The sequence below is a fragment of the Callorhinus ursinus genome, unplaced genomic scaffold (genome assembly GCF_003265705.2).
Source record: "Callorhinus ursinus isolate GAN/ISIS: 27379988/994484 unplaced genomic scaffold, GSC_fseal_2.0 scaffold8, whole genome shotgun sequence".
Classification (NCBI taxonomy): Eukaryota; Metazoa; Chordata; class Mammalia; order Carnivora; family Otariidae; genus Callorhinus; species Callorhinus ursinus.
The window spans coordinates 72,736,384-72,751,944 of record NW_027397070.1 but is presented as its reverse complement, the minus strand read 5'-3'; positions in this window follow the sequence as shown (position 1 = coordinate 72,751,944).

Sequence of the window (15,561 nt, the reverse complement as noted above, 5' to 3'; positions counted from 1 at the left end):
GCGGAAGCAGCCTGCCACACGTGGGGTGCAGCCGGGGCTCGGACGCAGGCACAGGCTGCACGTGCCACTGTGCTCACACAAGACAGGCTGGGAAGGCTGTGTCTGGGAGGGGTCAGGGAAGGGATAGAGCGCTGCCTGGGCAGATCCGCCACCAGGCGGTGGCGGCCTGGTCAGGCTTCGGGGCAGCGGCCCGGCGGAGTGTTGAAGGGAAGGAGGCGGCCTGGGTCGCCTTCCGCCGAGACGCCGGGCCCTCTGCCTCCATGTGGCCTCAGGCGGCCTCTGGCGGGAGCTGGAACTCACCTACAACCCGTGCCACCCGCTGCTCGAGGAGCTGCGCCCTCCACAGCCCTGATGGGGGGTTGCCACGGGCACCATGCAGAATCTGCCTCTGGCCCCCCCGGCCTGCATCGTCCTGACAGTCCGAGTCTGCACTAGCGGCGCCGCGCAAGGAGATGGCAGGGCTGTGGCCACTGGACCTGTCCCTGCCCGGCCGGCTGTGCGTCCAAGACAATGAGCACCTGTGCCAAGACCTGAGCCTGGGTGGGGCCGGTCATCCCCCTGCACTCAGCTCCTCTGCACCTGCAGCACCCCCACGCACGAAGCCTAACTCACCAGCCTCTGAGCAGCTGGTAAGTGGGGGAGCATGCGCCGTGCAAAAGAAACCCACCCCTGAGGAAGTCCTCACACTGATGGTGCCTGCCTTCGCCTGGACCACCACGCCCCACGGGCAGGTAAGGCCCCGGCCCCTCTCTCCTGACTGCTTAGCTGGCTCCGGGGCGGGCACGCTGCCCACAGTCCATGGCACCAGACCTCCACGTCTCCCACGGGTGTGCATGCCAGCTTGGCTACCCTTCAGTCTGGTGGTGGGCCCTGGCCATGGCGCCTCTGTGATCAGGGTGAGTGGCCGGTTCCCATCTTCTCACCTTTTGCTGCCCTTGGCAGCTGCCGGCTCAGGGCCTCCCAGCCCTGGGCTCCGGGCTCCACTGCTCTAGCAGCCATGGCCAGGAGGGCCAGGGCTCTGTGCTGGTGTTTAAGTTTAGGGGCCAGACCTCTGGGTACATAGGCAAATACATACTCTCTCAGTGTTAAAAAAAGAAGTAAAGAGAAAAAACCACCTAGGAGATCTGAAACAGAACCACGTGGAACTCCTAGAAATGACCAGCGCCATCCCAGACTAAGAACTGGACAGCCGCCCTGAGCCCCTGTGGTGGACAGAGCTCATGAGCCAGAAGACAGGCCACGAGACAATGCCCTGGGATGCGGTCCAGAGCGACCAAAGGTGGGAAGAGCGTTAGCAGCGGAGTAGGGCAGCTGAAGCCCGGAGGGCTGTCCTGAGGCCGCGCAGAGCCCAGTCCCAGGAGGTGGGGATGGGGGGGTGTCAGCGGGAGGCCCCCCCATAACTTTGAGGGGCAGGCTTGGCCTGGGGTCCTGGGCTCACAGGCTGCCACCCGCTCTGGGAGGCCAACTGTCATGGGAGTGAGTGGTCGTGTGGATGCACCTGTGCCCTTGGTGCCCATGGGTGTGCACCAGCCCTGCAGCCTGGCCCTTCCTCTGAGCCTGCTGCCTGAGTCCTGCCCCCTGCCCCAGGTCCTCTCCTTCCTTCCCCCCTGGGCCTGGCTGGGTAACCTGGTGCCTGGCAGGGGCAGGTGGCAGGGCTGCCCGCACACTTCTCCAGGCCTGCTCTTGGTGTGGCTGTGAATCGTGGCCGGGAATTTGGCCTGCCGCCTGCCCCACGGATCCCAGAGTGCCGCTCACCCTGCCAGCCCCCTCTGTGCTTCGTGCCACTGAGCTGAGGCCAGGACGCTATGGCCAGGGTCAGGCCCCTCTGTCCTGCCCTGGCCGGTACCCTGTGCTCTCCGGGGGGTGGGTGGGCAGGTAATTAGCCCCCAGAGAGGCAGCTGCTGCATTAGGAAGTTCAGAGCGAGGACAACATGCTCACAGATGCCAGGCTACAGTTACCCCGACCGAGGTCGGTGCCCAGTTCGGGAGCTCCCCTGGCTGAGCAGGAAGAAGCTGTGGCCGTGGGCACTGTCAGCAGACCCCCAGCTGAGGCTCAGCTACTTGGGAGGATGCAAAGTGCAGGACCAGTGTGGGGCCCTCCTGAGCACGGGTCCCCCGCACAGCCGCCTTCCCACAAGCCTGCTGTGCTCCTGCCGGTGGCTGGTCTCCCCCACTGCCCCCCATCTCTCCCTCCTGGCTGGCGGGTCCGGGAGAGCTGGGCGGGAGAGGCGTGAGGCTCTGGCCCGAGGGCTTGGCTGAAGAAGCTGTCCACCATCTGTGGGGGGGGGTGTCAATAAGAGAGGTCTGGGAAGGCCTGGTGGACAGTGGGCTTTGGGGCACAAGGCTCAGAGGCATGGGCCCTGGGGGCCAGGACCCCCCTGAGTTGACAGCCCAGCCAGGACCTTTGGACTTGGTCCCAGCCAGGGGCTGGGGAGGTGGCATGGGCCCAGCAGAGTCTTTGTGTCCCTCTCGTTTGCGTCTAGGACCCAAACGCTGTGCAGTCCAGAGAAAATGGAGATAGGATTAGGGCAGCCTTTGGAGGGAATGGGCTTCAGGTGTGCACTGGGGGCTGGGGTAGGTGTGAGGCCCCGGGTGGGTGCCCGGCCAGGCTGTGCTGGGAGAGGTGTGGAGTCTGGGGCAGCCCCAGGCAGCAGGCCCTCTCTTTGAGAGCAGAGGACACAGAGAGCCCCACTGTGCCCGCTGGGTGCAGAGTGGCCTGTCCACAGTGACCACCAGTGCAGGTCCATGGCATGGGCAGAGCCAGCGTCCGTGCACACCTGCCCTGGAGATGCTTGCTTCCTCTGGGCTGGGGTCCGATGGTCCTCTCCTCCTCCTCCATCCCCATGTGGTCCGAGCAGGGAGCGGTGCCTGGACCGAGGGGCACGTCCCCCCCAAGCGGGCTGACCCAGTGCCCTGGCAGACCACCTACTGTGGGCGCTGAGCAGCCTGGAGACCAGGACCAGCACCTGCCGCCCTGGTGCCGCCTGCTGCATCCTTGGCACTCGGCCCTGGGGACTGCACCAGCTGGCTCTGCCCGGCGAGAGCTCTGACAGCCGAGTCTCCGAAGAAACCAGCCCTGGGGAGTGGGGGGGATCCTGCACATGTCCCTGGGGCGGCTGGGCCCGTTAACCCCTGCAGGTGAGGCTACAGGTGGCTGGTGGTGGCCTCGTGGTGGCCCGACACTGGCTGTCCCGAGACTCAACCTCGCTTGCCCCTCCCATCCACAGAGGACATTCAGAGGGGCTTGAGGCCAGCAAGGAGGCCAGTGTGGGTGCTGGGCCTCTGGACCAGGTCAGGAGACAGGCTCTGAATGGGAGCGGGGTGTGGGAGTGTGACCCCGCAGGTGCGACGGCCCTGCCTCACACCCTGACCCAGGATGGAGAGCCTGAATCGGTGGTCCCTGGGGTGGGGGCTCCAAGGAACCCAAAATGGGCCCCCCAAGAGCCACATGGATGCGCAGTGGCCAGCAGGGGCAACCCGGAGAGGCCCACAGAGCGCCAAGCAAAGGCCTTGCCCTTCCCCAGAGGCCCTGGTGGAGGAAACAGGCTGAGGAAGAGTGGGGAGAGGGCCCAGCCACCTCTTCTTCCTCCTGTGGCCGTCTGTCTGTCTGTCGGGCACCAATGGAGGGAGGGACATGCTTGGGGCTGGAGTGAGGGGCTGAGCGGGACCAGCAGGAAGGGAGCCAGAAAGCAGAGCCAGTGCCCAGGCTGCTGCACCAGCTGGGAGGCAGGGTCAGTGGAAGGCAGCGCTGGTCAGGGTCCTGCACACAGACGGGGTCCCCCAGGCTCATGGCAGGGAGGGGGTGCGCCCTAGGCTCATCTGCAGGGCGTGCACAGGGGAGCAGGGAAGTCCTTGCTCACGGGAGACGACGGAGAGCAGAGCTCCCAAGTGAGCAGCAGCAGGTGCAGCAAACCCGCCGAGTCAGGACAGGAAGAAAGGCTGCAGAGGCCGTGACCCCGGAGAGCATGACGGACGCTGCCCGCGGGAGAGGCCGGTGTTCAGTGGAATTGGGGGGATGGATCGCTTAACAGGTGGCTCCATGTCGCACAACAGAACTCACGACGGCTTGATGTAAGCAGGAAAGCTGACGAGAAGTCACCACTGCCCTTTACAATCCAGCAAGGAACAGACGTCCCACAGGGAAGCAAGCGAAGAATATGGACAAGGAATTCTCCAGGGAGCGAATCCAACTGCAACAAAGAAGAAAGCATGGTGGCAGTCCCATGTTCTGACCCGCGGAACCCATCAGCATGCGGCCTCGCCAGGACTGTCAACGGGGGGAGAACCCGGAGCCAGGGAGGAGGTCCTGGGCCGCATGGTGGCCCCGTGGGGTCTCGTGGCAGAGCCTTAGAGAAGCCTCCCCGGGCTGCGCTGAGGGGAACTGGCCGGGCACGGGTGGCCTGAGGAACGCGATGGCCAGTCAGGAAGACAGGAGAGGAGACCGTGGGTGCCTCCAGCAGGGGACAGAGCAAGGAAGCCGCTGTCCCCCAGAGCCTCCAACAGGGAACGACACCCCGCCGACGCCTTGGTCGTGCCCTCCGGGAAGACACTACACTCGTGGGGTCTGAGGCCCCTGAGCCTGTCTGTGGCGGCTTGTCGCGGCTGCTGCCGTCGGAAGCGAACACAGCAGGGAGAGCATGGAGAGCTGCTGCATTCCGGAAGGTCTGAGACCTGCTGACCTAGGCGACTGGGAAGCAGCACCTTGAATCTGTCCGAACCAGACCGGCTGCTGGTGCCTGGGAGGCTGGCGCCCAGCAGGGAGGACGCACAGACTCGGGGGCAGGTGAGGTGCTGCCGCCCCGGGGAGAGCCCCCTCCCCCCGCACCTCTGCCTCCATGTCCAGGGCATGAGGCCTTCAGGGCAGCCACGTGGGAGCACCCAGCTGACGGCCCTGAGGCCAGGGTGCCTGTGTGTGGCCACATGGCCTGGGGGAACACAGCCAGACCCCACCCCCGCTGTCTGCGCTACAGTGGGCCACCGACAGCGCCACCGTTGTCAGCGGGCCTGCTGCAATGTCCCCGCCGGATGGCTGAGTTGGAAAGACTCAGAAAAGAGGTCGTCATATCATCGGTGCTAGTTTCTTCACTATGGCACCATATATGTCATTTGCCATCAGAACCGTTTCTAAGCAGGCAGTTCAGCGGCGTCAAGCACATTCACGCTGTCGTGCAGCCCTCAGGACTTACTCTTTAAAACATTTCAATTGTGGTTAAAAAAAAAACCCCACATAATGTAAAATTCCCATCTTAACTATTTTTAAGCACACAGGTCAGTGTTAAGTACATTCACCTTCCTATGAAACAGGTCTCCAGAGATTTTTCCTCCTGCAGAGCTGAAGCTCTGTCCCCGTGAAACCCTCCCACCCCCCCCCACACACACAGCCCCTGCGCCCAGCATCCGCCATCAACGTCCTGGTCTCCATCCATCCAACTGCTGCAGGTCCCTCAGGTAAGTGGGATCGCACAGCCTTGGTCTTCCCGTGACCGACTTGTTTCACTGGGGATGATGTCGTCAAGGTCTGTCCACGTGGTAGCAGGCGACAGGCTTCCCTTGGCTTTTGTGGCCATCACGTGAATGTGCCACACTGTGTTTACCCATTTGTCTGTGCCGAGACATTCCGGTTGCTTCTAGGTCTTGGCTCTCAGGAACGGTGTGGCTGTGACTGTGGGGGTATAGATAGCGCTTCAAGACAGATACATATTCTTTCAGATAAATGCCCGGAGTGGGGTGGCTGGATGTGTGGTTATTCTACTGCTAATGTTTCTGAGGAGACTCCATCCTGGTTTTCACAGTGGCCGATCCATTTTACGTTCCCACCAACAGTGCATACGGGTTCCGATTTCCCCACATCCTCATCAACACTGATTATTCTTTTTTTTAAGATATATTTTTTAATTTATTTATCTGACAGAGAGAGACCCAGCGAGAGAGGGAACACAAGCAGGGGAGTGGGAGAGGGAGAAGCAGGGTTCCCGCTGAGCAGGGAGCCCGACCTGAGCCGAAGGCAGACACTCAACGACTGAACCACCCAGGTGGCCCTCTGCTTTGTTTTTTTCTTTTGACAGTGGCCATCCTATTGAGTGTGAGTGCTTTTGGTCTGCTTTTAATGACTAGTAATGTTGAGACGATCCGTGTTATTCTAGAAGAATCATGACTGTGTCACACATGCACACACATCCATGTGTATTATGTGCAAGCAGTAACCTCACAGGCTCAGAGACAAAACAGAGAAGGGTGCACAAGTTCCAGGGGGTGACATGGTGAAGATGGGGTTGGGGCCCGGGGAGGAGGAGAGAGGACAAAGTTGGAGGGGAAGCTGGATGACAAGGAAGGGGGAGAAAGCCCAGCTTCAAATATGTACAGTCCTTCAACATTCGCACATTTGTGGCAGTGGAGAAAAGCAGACACAAGGATGTAACAGCAAAAAAGCATTGCCTGCAGCCACAAAACCACAAACTCGGGGCCCAAAGAATAGTCAGAAGAAAATACGAGAGGGTTGGAGGAGACTCGAAGAGGGAAAATTAACAATTTAAGAATAATGGGTGTTCCCTGAAAGAAGTTCAAGGTGATCTAAATGGTAGACACTCCATGTTCATGGGCTGGAAGTCTTCCTGTTTGAAAATGACAACACTCCCCAAGTGGATCTGCAGATTCAACACAATCTCCAGCAAAATCCCAGATATTTTTCCCCTCAGAAATAGAGGAGTGGATCCTAAAATGTACATAGAATTGCACAGGACCCCCAATGGTCAAAACAATCCTGAAAAAGAATGAAGCAGGAAGACTCACACTTCCCCATTTCAAGACTCACCACAAAGTGACAGTAATCAAGACCGTGTGGTGTTGGCGTGAGGACTGACAGAGGGGCTGAGTATCCAAGATACACTCTGATGTTTACAGTCAGCTGGTTTTCTTTTCTTTTCTTTTTTTTTTAAAGATTTTATTTATTTAATTGACAGAGAGAAAGAGAGAGAGACAGCAAGAGAGGGAACACAAGCAGGGGGAGGGTCAGAGGGAGAAGCAGACTCCCTGCTGAGCAGGGAGCCTGATGTGGGGCTGGATCCCAGGACCCTGGGATCATGACCTGAGCTGAAGGCAGTCGCTTAACCAACTGAGCCACCCAGGCGCCCCACGGTCAGCTGGTTTTCAAGACAGGTGCAGCAGGGGTAAGAATAGTCTTTTCATTCCATGGTACTGGGGCAACTGGACGTCCACACATCAAAGAGTGAGGTTGGATCCCTACCTCACACCATAGATAAAAATTAACTCAGAATGGATCAAAGACATAAATGCAAGAGCTGAAGCAATGAAGAAGCAGAAAACATTGGAGGAAAGCTTTGTGCTCTTAGGTTAGGCAGCAGTTTCACGGACCCGACACCAAAGCACAAGCAACCAAAGAAAAGGATAGATAAATGGGACCTCATCAAAATTAAAAACTTTTGTGTTTCAAAGGACACCCTCAAGAAAATGAAAAGACCCACCACAGAATGGGATAAAATATTTGCTAATCATATGTTTGGGAAGGGACTTAGACTAGAGTATAGAAAGAACTCTTACAATTCAATAATGAAAAGACAAACAACACAACTGAAAAATGGGCAGAGCGTCTGAGCAGACATTTCCCCCAAGAAGACGTACAGGTGGTCGGCGAGCACCTAAACAGTTGGCCAGCAGCCCTCACCGTCGGGGAAATACAAATCAAAACCGCACTGAGACAGACTTCACGCTCATCAGGATGGCTATAATAAGACAGATACGGGGGGGGTGGGGAAGTGGAGAAACGGGAACACTTGTACACTGCTCGTGGAGCATGACATGGGGCAGCCGCGCTGGGAACAGGCTGGCCGTCTCTCAATGGGTTAAACACGGCGTTACCATGTGACCTGGAGGTCCCAGCCCTAGGTGTCTCCTCAAGAAAAATAAAAACATATATGCAAACAAAAAATGTGTATGTAAATGTTGACAGCAGCACTATTTGTAATAGTCCACACCTGAAGCAGTGCAAACGTCCATCCGCCGATGAATGGGTAAACAGAACAGTGCTCTCACACGCACCATGACACGGATGAACCCTGAAAGGCAGCATGTTGTAGGGTTCTCTTCACATGAAATGTCCAGGAGAGGCAAGTCCACGGAGACAGGAAACAGAGCAGTGGCCGCCAGGGGGAGGGAAAGATGGTAAGTGACTGCTAATGGGTATAGGACTTCTTTCTGGGTGGTGAAACTGTCTAAGACTGGTGGTGGTGGTGGTGGCCGCACAGCTCTGTGGATCTGCCAAACCCCACTCAGCGGTCCACTCTACATGGGTGAATTTTAGGCACGTGGGTTCCCAGGGTAGCTCACCCTTTCTAACAATTCTAATTCCAGTATCGGTCACATTGGGTGTTACACTGGTTTCAGAGGCAGGGTATCGCGGTTCAACAAGTGGCTCACCCTCTGTCGCTGTCTGATCGCGACATGGACCCTTGCTGGGTCATGCATAGCGGTGAACCTCAAACACAAATAACCGCGTTCACGTTCCTTTCCTTTCTCAAGGTCTTCTCTTTTAGTTTCTGGTGATAAACTTGTGTAAGATCTTAATAATCCAGGCCCCCAAAAGGGCATTTAAACACATTTTTTCCATCTCTTTTGTGCTCAGTTTTGGAGAGAAGGTAAATGAGCCTCTCCTACACGAGCATGGGTGCTGCAGGGTGGCGAGATGGCTGGGGGCCCCTGGCAAGTCTCGGAGGTTGTCCCGCTGGGTCCACGGGCCCTGGGTCACATGGCAAGGCCCGGCACCCCCACACCCGCGGGCCTTCACGGGGCGTTGGAGGGTGTCTGGGTGCTCCGCAGGCCTTGCTGGACACAGAAGAGCAGGTCTCCTCCCTTCACGCACCCCAAACAGAGACGTGGCCCAGAATGCAGCCGTGTTGAAGATTGGCAGATCATACACTCAGGATCCGGGGACACCAGCGCCCCAGATGCTTTCTACCTGCACACTTCTGCTGTAGGAACTATAGGTTCTCTGAGGAACAGAAGACATGCTCATTTGTGGATAAAAACATATAGGGACCATCACCCATTCCTTGCTCTTAAACACAGCCTTACCGGGCTATGGCTGCCCCCAGACCCAGAGAGCTTCTCAGGTGCTTCCTTCCGCCACACATGGGTGCACAAGACCCAGCATCTGATAGAGACATGCAGTCCTTCAGGAGGCTCTCTCTCCATTTGGCTTCTTTCACTCAGTTTAATTATTTTGAGATCCATTCCCGTTGTAGGAATCAATCGCTCGTTCCTTCTCATCACTGACTAGTATCGTACTGTATGGACGCCCTGCCGAGTGTTAGTGCGTTCATAACCCTTGATGGGCGTGTGCATCGGTGCCAGTGTGGACCCTCACAAGCAGCAGCTGTGTATGGATCTTCACGAGGATGTGTGCTTTTCTTTCTCGTGGGGGTCTCCCTACGAGTATGACTGTGGGGTCATGCGGGCATTCTTTTTTTTTTTTTAAGGTTTTCTTTATTTATTTGACAGAAAGAGACACATCAAGAGAGGGAACACAAGCAGGGGGAGTGGGAGAGGGAGAAGCAGGCCTCCCGTTGAGCAGGGAGCCCGATGCAGGACTCGATCCCAGGACTCTGGGATCATGACCTGAGCCGAAGGCAGACGCTTAACGACTGAGCCACCCAGGCGCCCCTCATGCAGGCATTCTATGTTTGGCTTTACAGAAACTGCCACAGGATTCCGATGGTCCGAGGGCTCGGGCATCCCCACGTCCTCACCAACACTTGGGCGGTCTGCCATCCTGGCGGGCGGTCGCCACGGCTTGCCGGGGTCAAACCACGCTCCACATCTTGTGGTGGATTCTCTGTCACCCATACACTTTCTTGGGTGGGTGAAATGTCTGTTCAAATTGTTGCCCATTTTTTATTAGGTTGTTTTTTTTTTTATTGTTGGGAGTTTTGAGAGTGCTTTCTATATCCTGGATGCAAGTTCTTTATCAGATACACAATGATCAAGTTATTTCTCCCAGTCTGTGGATGGTCTTTCCTTCTTCTAACAGAGTATTCTGAAGAGCTGACTTTTTTTTTTTAAGATTTATTTATTCATTTTTTAAATTTTTAAAATTTAAATTCAATTAATTAACATATAGTGTATTATTCGTTTCAGAGGTAAAGTTCAGTGATTCATCAGTTGCATATAACACCCCGTGCTCATTCCATCACATGCCCTCCTTAATACCCATCACCCAGTGTCCCCATCCCCCACCCCCCTCCCCTCTAGCAACCCTCAGTTTGTTTCCTGTGATTAAGAGTCTCTTATGGTTTGTCTCCCTCTCTGATTTCATCTTGTTTTATTTTTCCCTCCCTTCCCCTATGTTCATCTGTTTTGTTTCCTAAATTCCACATACGAGTGAGATCATATGATAATTGTCTTTCTCTGATTGACTTATTTCTCTTAGCATAATGCCCTCTAGTTCCATCCACATTGTTGCAAGCGGTAAGATTCATTCTTTTTGATAAGAGCCGATGTTCTTAATTTTGATGAAGTCTGATTTAACTTTTTTTTTTTTTTTAGAGATAATCATCCTTTTGATGTTGTAACTGAGAAATCTTCATCTAACCCCAGGTCAGAAAGGTTTTCTTCTGTTTTGTATCATCCTGGGTTTTGCTCTTAGTTGCATGATCCATTCTGGGTCACTGTTGTGCATGTGATGAGACACGTAGCTTGAGGCTCGCCTTCCTGCACGTGGATGGCCAGCCACTCCCGCACCACTGATGAGAAAGACGATCCTCTCTCCGCTGCGTCACCTTTATGCCTTTGTTAAAAATCAGGTGAGCATTTTGTCTACCTTTATGCCAAAATCAAATTTCTTGGATTACAGTAGCTTTATAATAATAAGTCTTGAAATCAGGTAGTGTGAGTTGTCCCACTCTGTTCTCCTTTTCCAAAGTCGTTTTGGCCATCCTGAGTCCTTTGCATTTCTATATGAATTTTAGCATCAGTTTGTCAATTTCTACCAAAAAAACAAAACAAAACACCCCACAACCTGCTGGGATTGGGTTTTGTTTTTTGACTTTTTATTTTGAAATAATTATAAACTCACAAGAAGTTGCAAGAAGTAGGAGAGCGAGGTCTTGCATCCCCATGGCCCTACCTCCCCAACCCGCGGCGGCATTGTCTTAGGAAAGTGTCACAGATCATCCAAACCGGCCGCTGGCGGACATGTTGCAACACCCGCGTCCCAGACCTCACTGGGCTGCACAGGTACTCCCTGTGGTGTGGCGTTCTGCTTATCATTGGTGAGAGTCACCCAAACACCACCGCCATTAGATCCAGCCAAGGTCACCTCCACCAGCACCGAGAACGCCATCCTGCTGCCCCTTCCCACTCACGCCTGCCTCCCCCAGCCCGGCTGACTAATCTGTCCTCCATCTTGCCGGCTTGGTCATCTCAGGAATGTTATAGATGTTGGAATTCCACAATATGTTTTGAGATTGGCTTTTTTTCTCTCGTAGCCTAGTGTCTTTAATGTCCACCCGAGTGTTTGTGCACGTCAGTGGCCCATCCATCTTTGGTGCTGAGTGCTGTTGCATTGCACAGACGTGCCGGGGTCCATTCAACTGTTCACCTGTCCGAGGGCATTGGGGCTGTTTCCAGTTTGGGGCTACTCTTCCTAGAGCTCGTGGACACGAGAGCTTACAGGAGTTTGGATGAAGGTAAGCGTTCATTTCTCCGGGATCAATGTCCCAGGGGTTGCAAATGCTCGGTGGTATGCTTGGTGTGTTTTTAATTTTTCAAGAAACAGTCTGACTGGTTTACAGATGGGCTGTACCACTCCTGTTGGGACTGTGTTGAATTTGGAGGGATTCGGCATTTTTACAAAATTGAGCCTTGTGACCCAAGAGCAATGGCACCGCTTTCTGCTGATTGAGGTCTTGGTGAATTTCTTTCAGTAGCTGTTTATAGTTCTTTTAATCTGAAAGTTAATTGTACTCTTCTCCAAGCTAAAGGACTACTTGCTGATGAGAGAGAGTGTGGACAATGCCGTAAAGTATAGAAACGAAGGGGGGAAATTAATTATTTCACTACCCAGAAACAAACACTGTTAATAGTTTGGAACTTTTAAATTTTCCATTCTTTTGTGTGTATAGTAAATAGATGTGTGATTATATACAGGTCATTGTGGTAAAACACACACAACATAAAGTTTACCATCCTAAGTCTCTCAAGGTGCTCACATTTGGTAATTCCCACTTTACAGATCTGACCCATCGTTTGCCAGGTAAATCCTAAATGTTTCTTATTATGTGATGCCGTTGTAAATTGTATTTTTTGAACTTTCAATTTCCAAGTGTTTCTTGCTAGTAGTATATAAAAACATAATCGATTTTGGGGCGCCTGGGGAGAGCAGTCGTTTAAGCATCGGACTCTTGATTTCAGCTCAGGTCATGATCTCGGGGGTCATGATTCCGGGCCATGAGATCAAGCCTCGCGTGGGGCTCTGCACTCAGTGACGAGTCTACTTCTCCCTTTCCCTCTGCCCCTCACTCTGCTCTCTCTCTGTCATATAAATAAATAAATAAAATCTTTAAAAAACAAAAAAAATCAATTGTGTTTAAAAAAACAAAAATCAATTTTGTTTTTTTTTAAGATTTTATATTTATTTTTGCACCTGAGCAAGCCTGTGAAACCCAAGCCTTTACTTCACAGGCTTGCTCAGGTGCAGAGGGCAGGGGGAAGGCAGGGGGAGGTGTTGGCCACCAGACCCTGAACGTGGAGCCGGACTCCTCACTGCGGTCTGGGCTTGCTTCTCCCGCCCAACTGGGTGCTGCGGTCGTCACGGCCTCATGCCACTGGACGATGGGATGGGAGGGCCCCTCCCTGCATGCCCCCCTGCCGCGGTTGGGGGTGGATCCGTCAGCTGCGGCTGTGAAATGACCTGCCGCCCGCCCGTGGCTCAAGCTCCTGAGGTCAGGGCTCCCCTGGCAGGTCACCGGAGGGCTGGCTGGTTGGGATGGTCCCACACACGTCTGGGAGGTGGTGGACCGTCCGCCGCGGCGTTGAGACTGTGTGTGTCCGTTCACCTGTGTGGGCATCTGGGTTGTTCCCAGTGTTGAGCCAGGAGGAGTGAAGCTGCACAAGGGTGTGAGTGGACGTGTGTCTGTTTCTCTCGGGCGGATGCCTTGAGCGGAGCTGTGGGGCCATGTGGGGAATGTACATGTAATGTTGTAAGACCCAGAGGAACTGCTGCACCATCTTGCGTTGCTGGCAACGCACGAGGGTCTGAGGGTCCTGTCCTGGCCAACGTTCACTGCTCAGTCTCTCTGGCCACAGCCTCTCTCCAGGTGGCACAGGGAACCTGAGGCGGGATTGGGAGCCTCCGCTGGCTGGGTTTCTGCACGTCAGCTCGGGGGCCTGGGGCTGGCATGGGAGCGTTAGGTAGGCTTGAATAAATCTGACGACCCTGAGCCCTGAACCTGGAGCCCCCACGGGGCCCCCGGCCGGCTGAAGCAGCCCCTCCTCCCTGTCCGCGTAGACCTGCCTTCCTTTGATTGACCCGTGTGTAGGAGAGGATTTAACACTGCCCAGGGGAGGTCCGGCGTTGCCCTCGGCCCCTGGTTGGTCTCTAGGCCCTTGGGATGTCCTGCATGATAAGACGGTCTTTTTTTATCCGGGAGTCTGGGCCACACCAGCTGGTCTAACAGTGGGACTCAGGGTGGGGGCCTGGGTGGCCCCCAGAGGGTCAGTTGACCTCGGACACCGGTGCTCGGTGGGCACCCCGGTGGGCAGTACTGCAGACCCACATCAGGAAAGTAGCGCTGTTCCTGACCCCGGTGGGGGACGTGGCGTGTGGGCCCGTGGGAACCCTGCCCTGCACCCCCTCCCTGGCTGACGTGAGCTGGTGGCTGTTTGCACGCGGTGAACCCTAATCCTGAGGGCAGCGCTCGTGTGAGTTCCACCAGCCCTGGTAGTGAGCTATCGACCCGGAGCATGGTCTCAGGGACCCCAGGCTGCAGGGGGCATCAGAAGTGGGGGCGGTCCTGGGCTGTCCCTCTGCCTTCACAACTGCCCTGTGGTGACCTGTCCCAAGGCCCCCGGCCCCCTTGTTTGTCTAGACTCAGAACGGAGACCCCAGCGTGCCTGGGGGACACCATCTAAGGGCAATATTGGCACAAGGTTGGAATGCCCGGGAGGAGGGACACCCAAGGAGGGGGGACATCGGCTGGGTCAGGTCGCAGTCCTTGACATCTGCTGCATTGTCAGGGTCCCCCGGCGGGGTGGCCCGCGGGTCTGCACTGCCCGAGGTGGTGCACAGAGGAGGGCTGGGCTGGGGGCCCGTCAGCCCCTCCTGCACTCTGGCCGGCCCCCCGCCCAGCTTCGTTTAGCCACTTTGCAGATGCTTGCTGGCATTCACTGTTCGAAGGGCGTCCTTCCAAACCTCGTACAGAGGGACTCATTTCCTCGTGCCCCGTCCCCATGAACCACGATGGCCATGTTGGGGGTACAGTTACCGTTCACACCGTGCAGGTAAGGAACAAGGGGCGGAGAGGTCACAGAGTGGCCAAGGGCCCGTGGCCAGCGCAGGGCTGACTGCACATGGCTCCCGCCTGCTGTGCCAGAAGCACGGCCCTGGGATGGCGCTTCTGTCCTCAGTGTTGATCTGGTCCCTAAACGAGCTGATACCTGGACAAGATGGGCACAGATCTACGCAGAGCAAACAGCATTCTCAGGGGTGTTGCGCTTCCGTGGAAGGACCCCACGCTTGGCACCTGTGTCCCCTCTTGGACCCTCATGGCTGGCTGTGGGCGGGAGCCCAGCTCCAGCCCCCGTGTGGATGTGGGGCTGACAGCCCTGTCCCTGAGGGCTCCACACCTACACTCACGGCCGCCATCATCCCTCCCTCTGGTCTTTCAGCTTAGCCCGCTGTTTTGTGACCCTTCCAAAAACTCAGCACTTCTGTGTGCGGGGGCGGGGGGGTGGGGACACAGCACCGCTGACCCCTGGCTCAGCCTGAGCCCATGTGCATCCCCCTGGCGTGGCCAGCTGCCCGTCACAGCTCCTGCGGCGTTCTCCTGGCGCCCCACTGCTCAGCCACTTCGGAGGCGGTGGTGTCCCTGTGGGGGCTTCAGGGCAGGAGTGAACGCGTTCGGGACGTCGGCGGGCGGGCGAGGCACTCGGCGCTGAGCTGCGCTCCCGTGGAAAGTCGTCAGCAGGAGGAGAGGTCGCTGCGGTGCCTGTGGGCGGGGCTCGTGCGAGGAACAGAAATATGTGACCTCCTGTGGGCCCTGAGCTGGAGGAGCAGGTCGTCCCTGCTGGGCGTGTCCATGGCGCCTTTCACTACGCGATATGTTTAATTTTTACATGCCGGAATCTGTTGATTCTTCCACAACGTGTGCTGCAAATATTTCTTCAAGTTCAGGGTTAACTGTGGTTCCTTTTGCTGAACATAAGTTTTCAACCTACATGGTCAGACCTGTCGGTCGCTTTGGGATAGGCAGAGAGCGTTTCCGTGTGTGTGCCCGTGGCTCTTCTGTGGTCAGCGGTTGTCGAGTCGGTTGCCCTCTCTGTGGCTCTGGG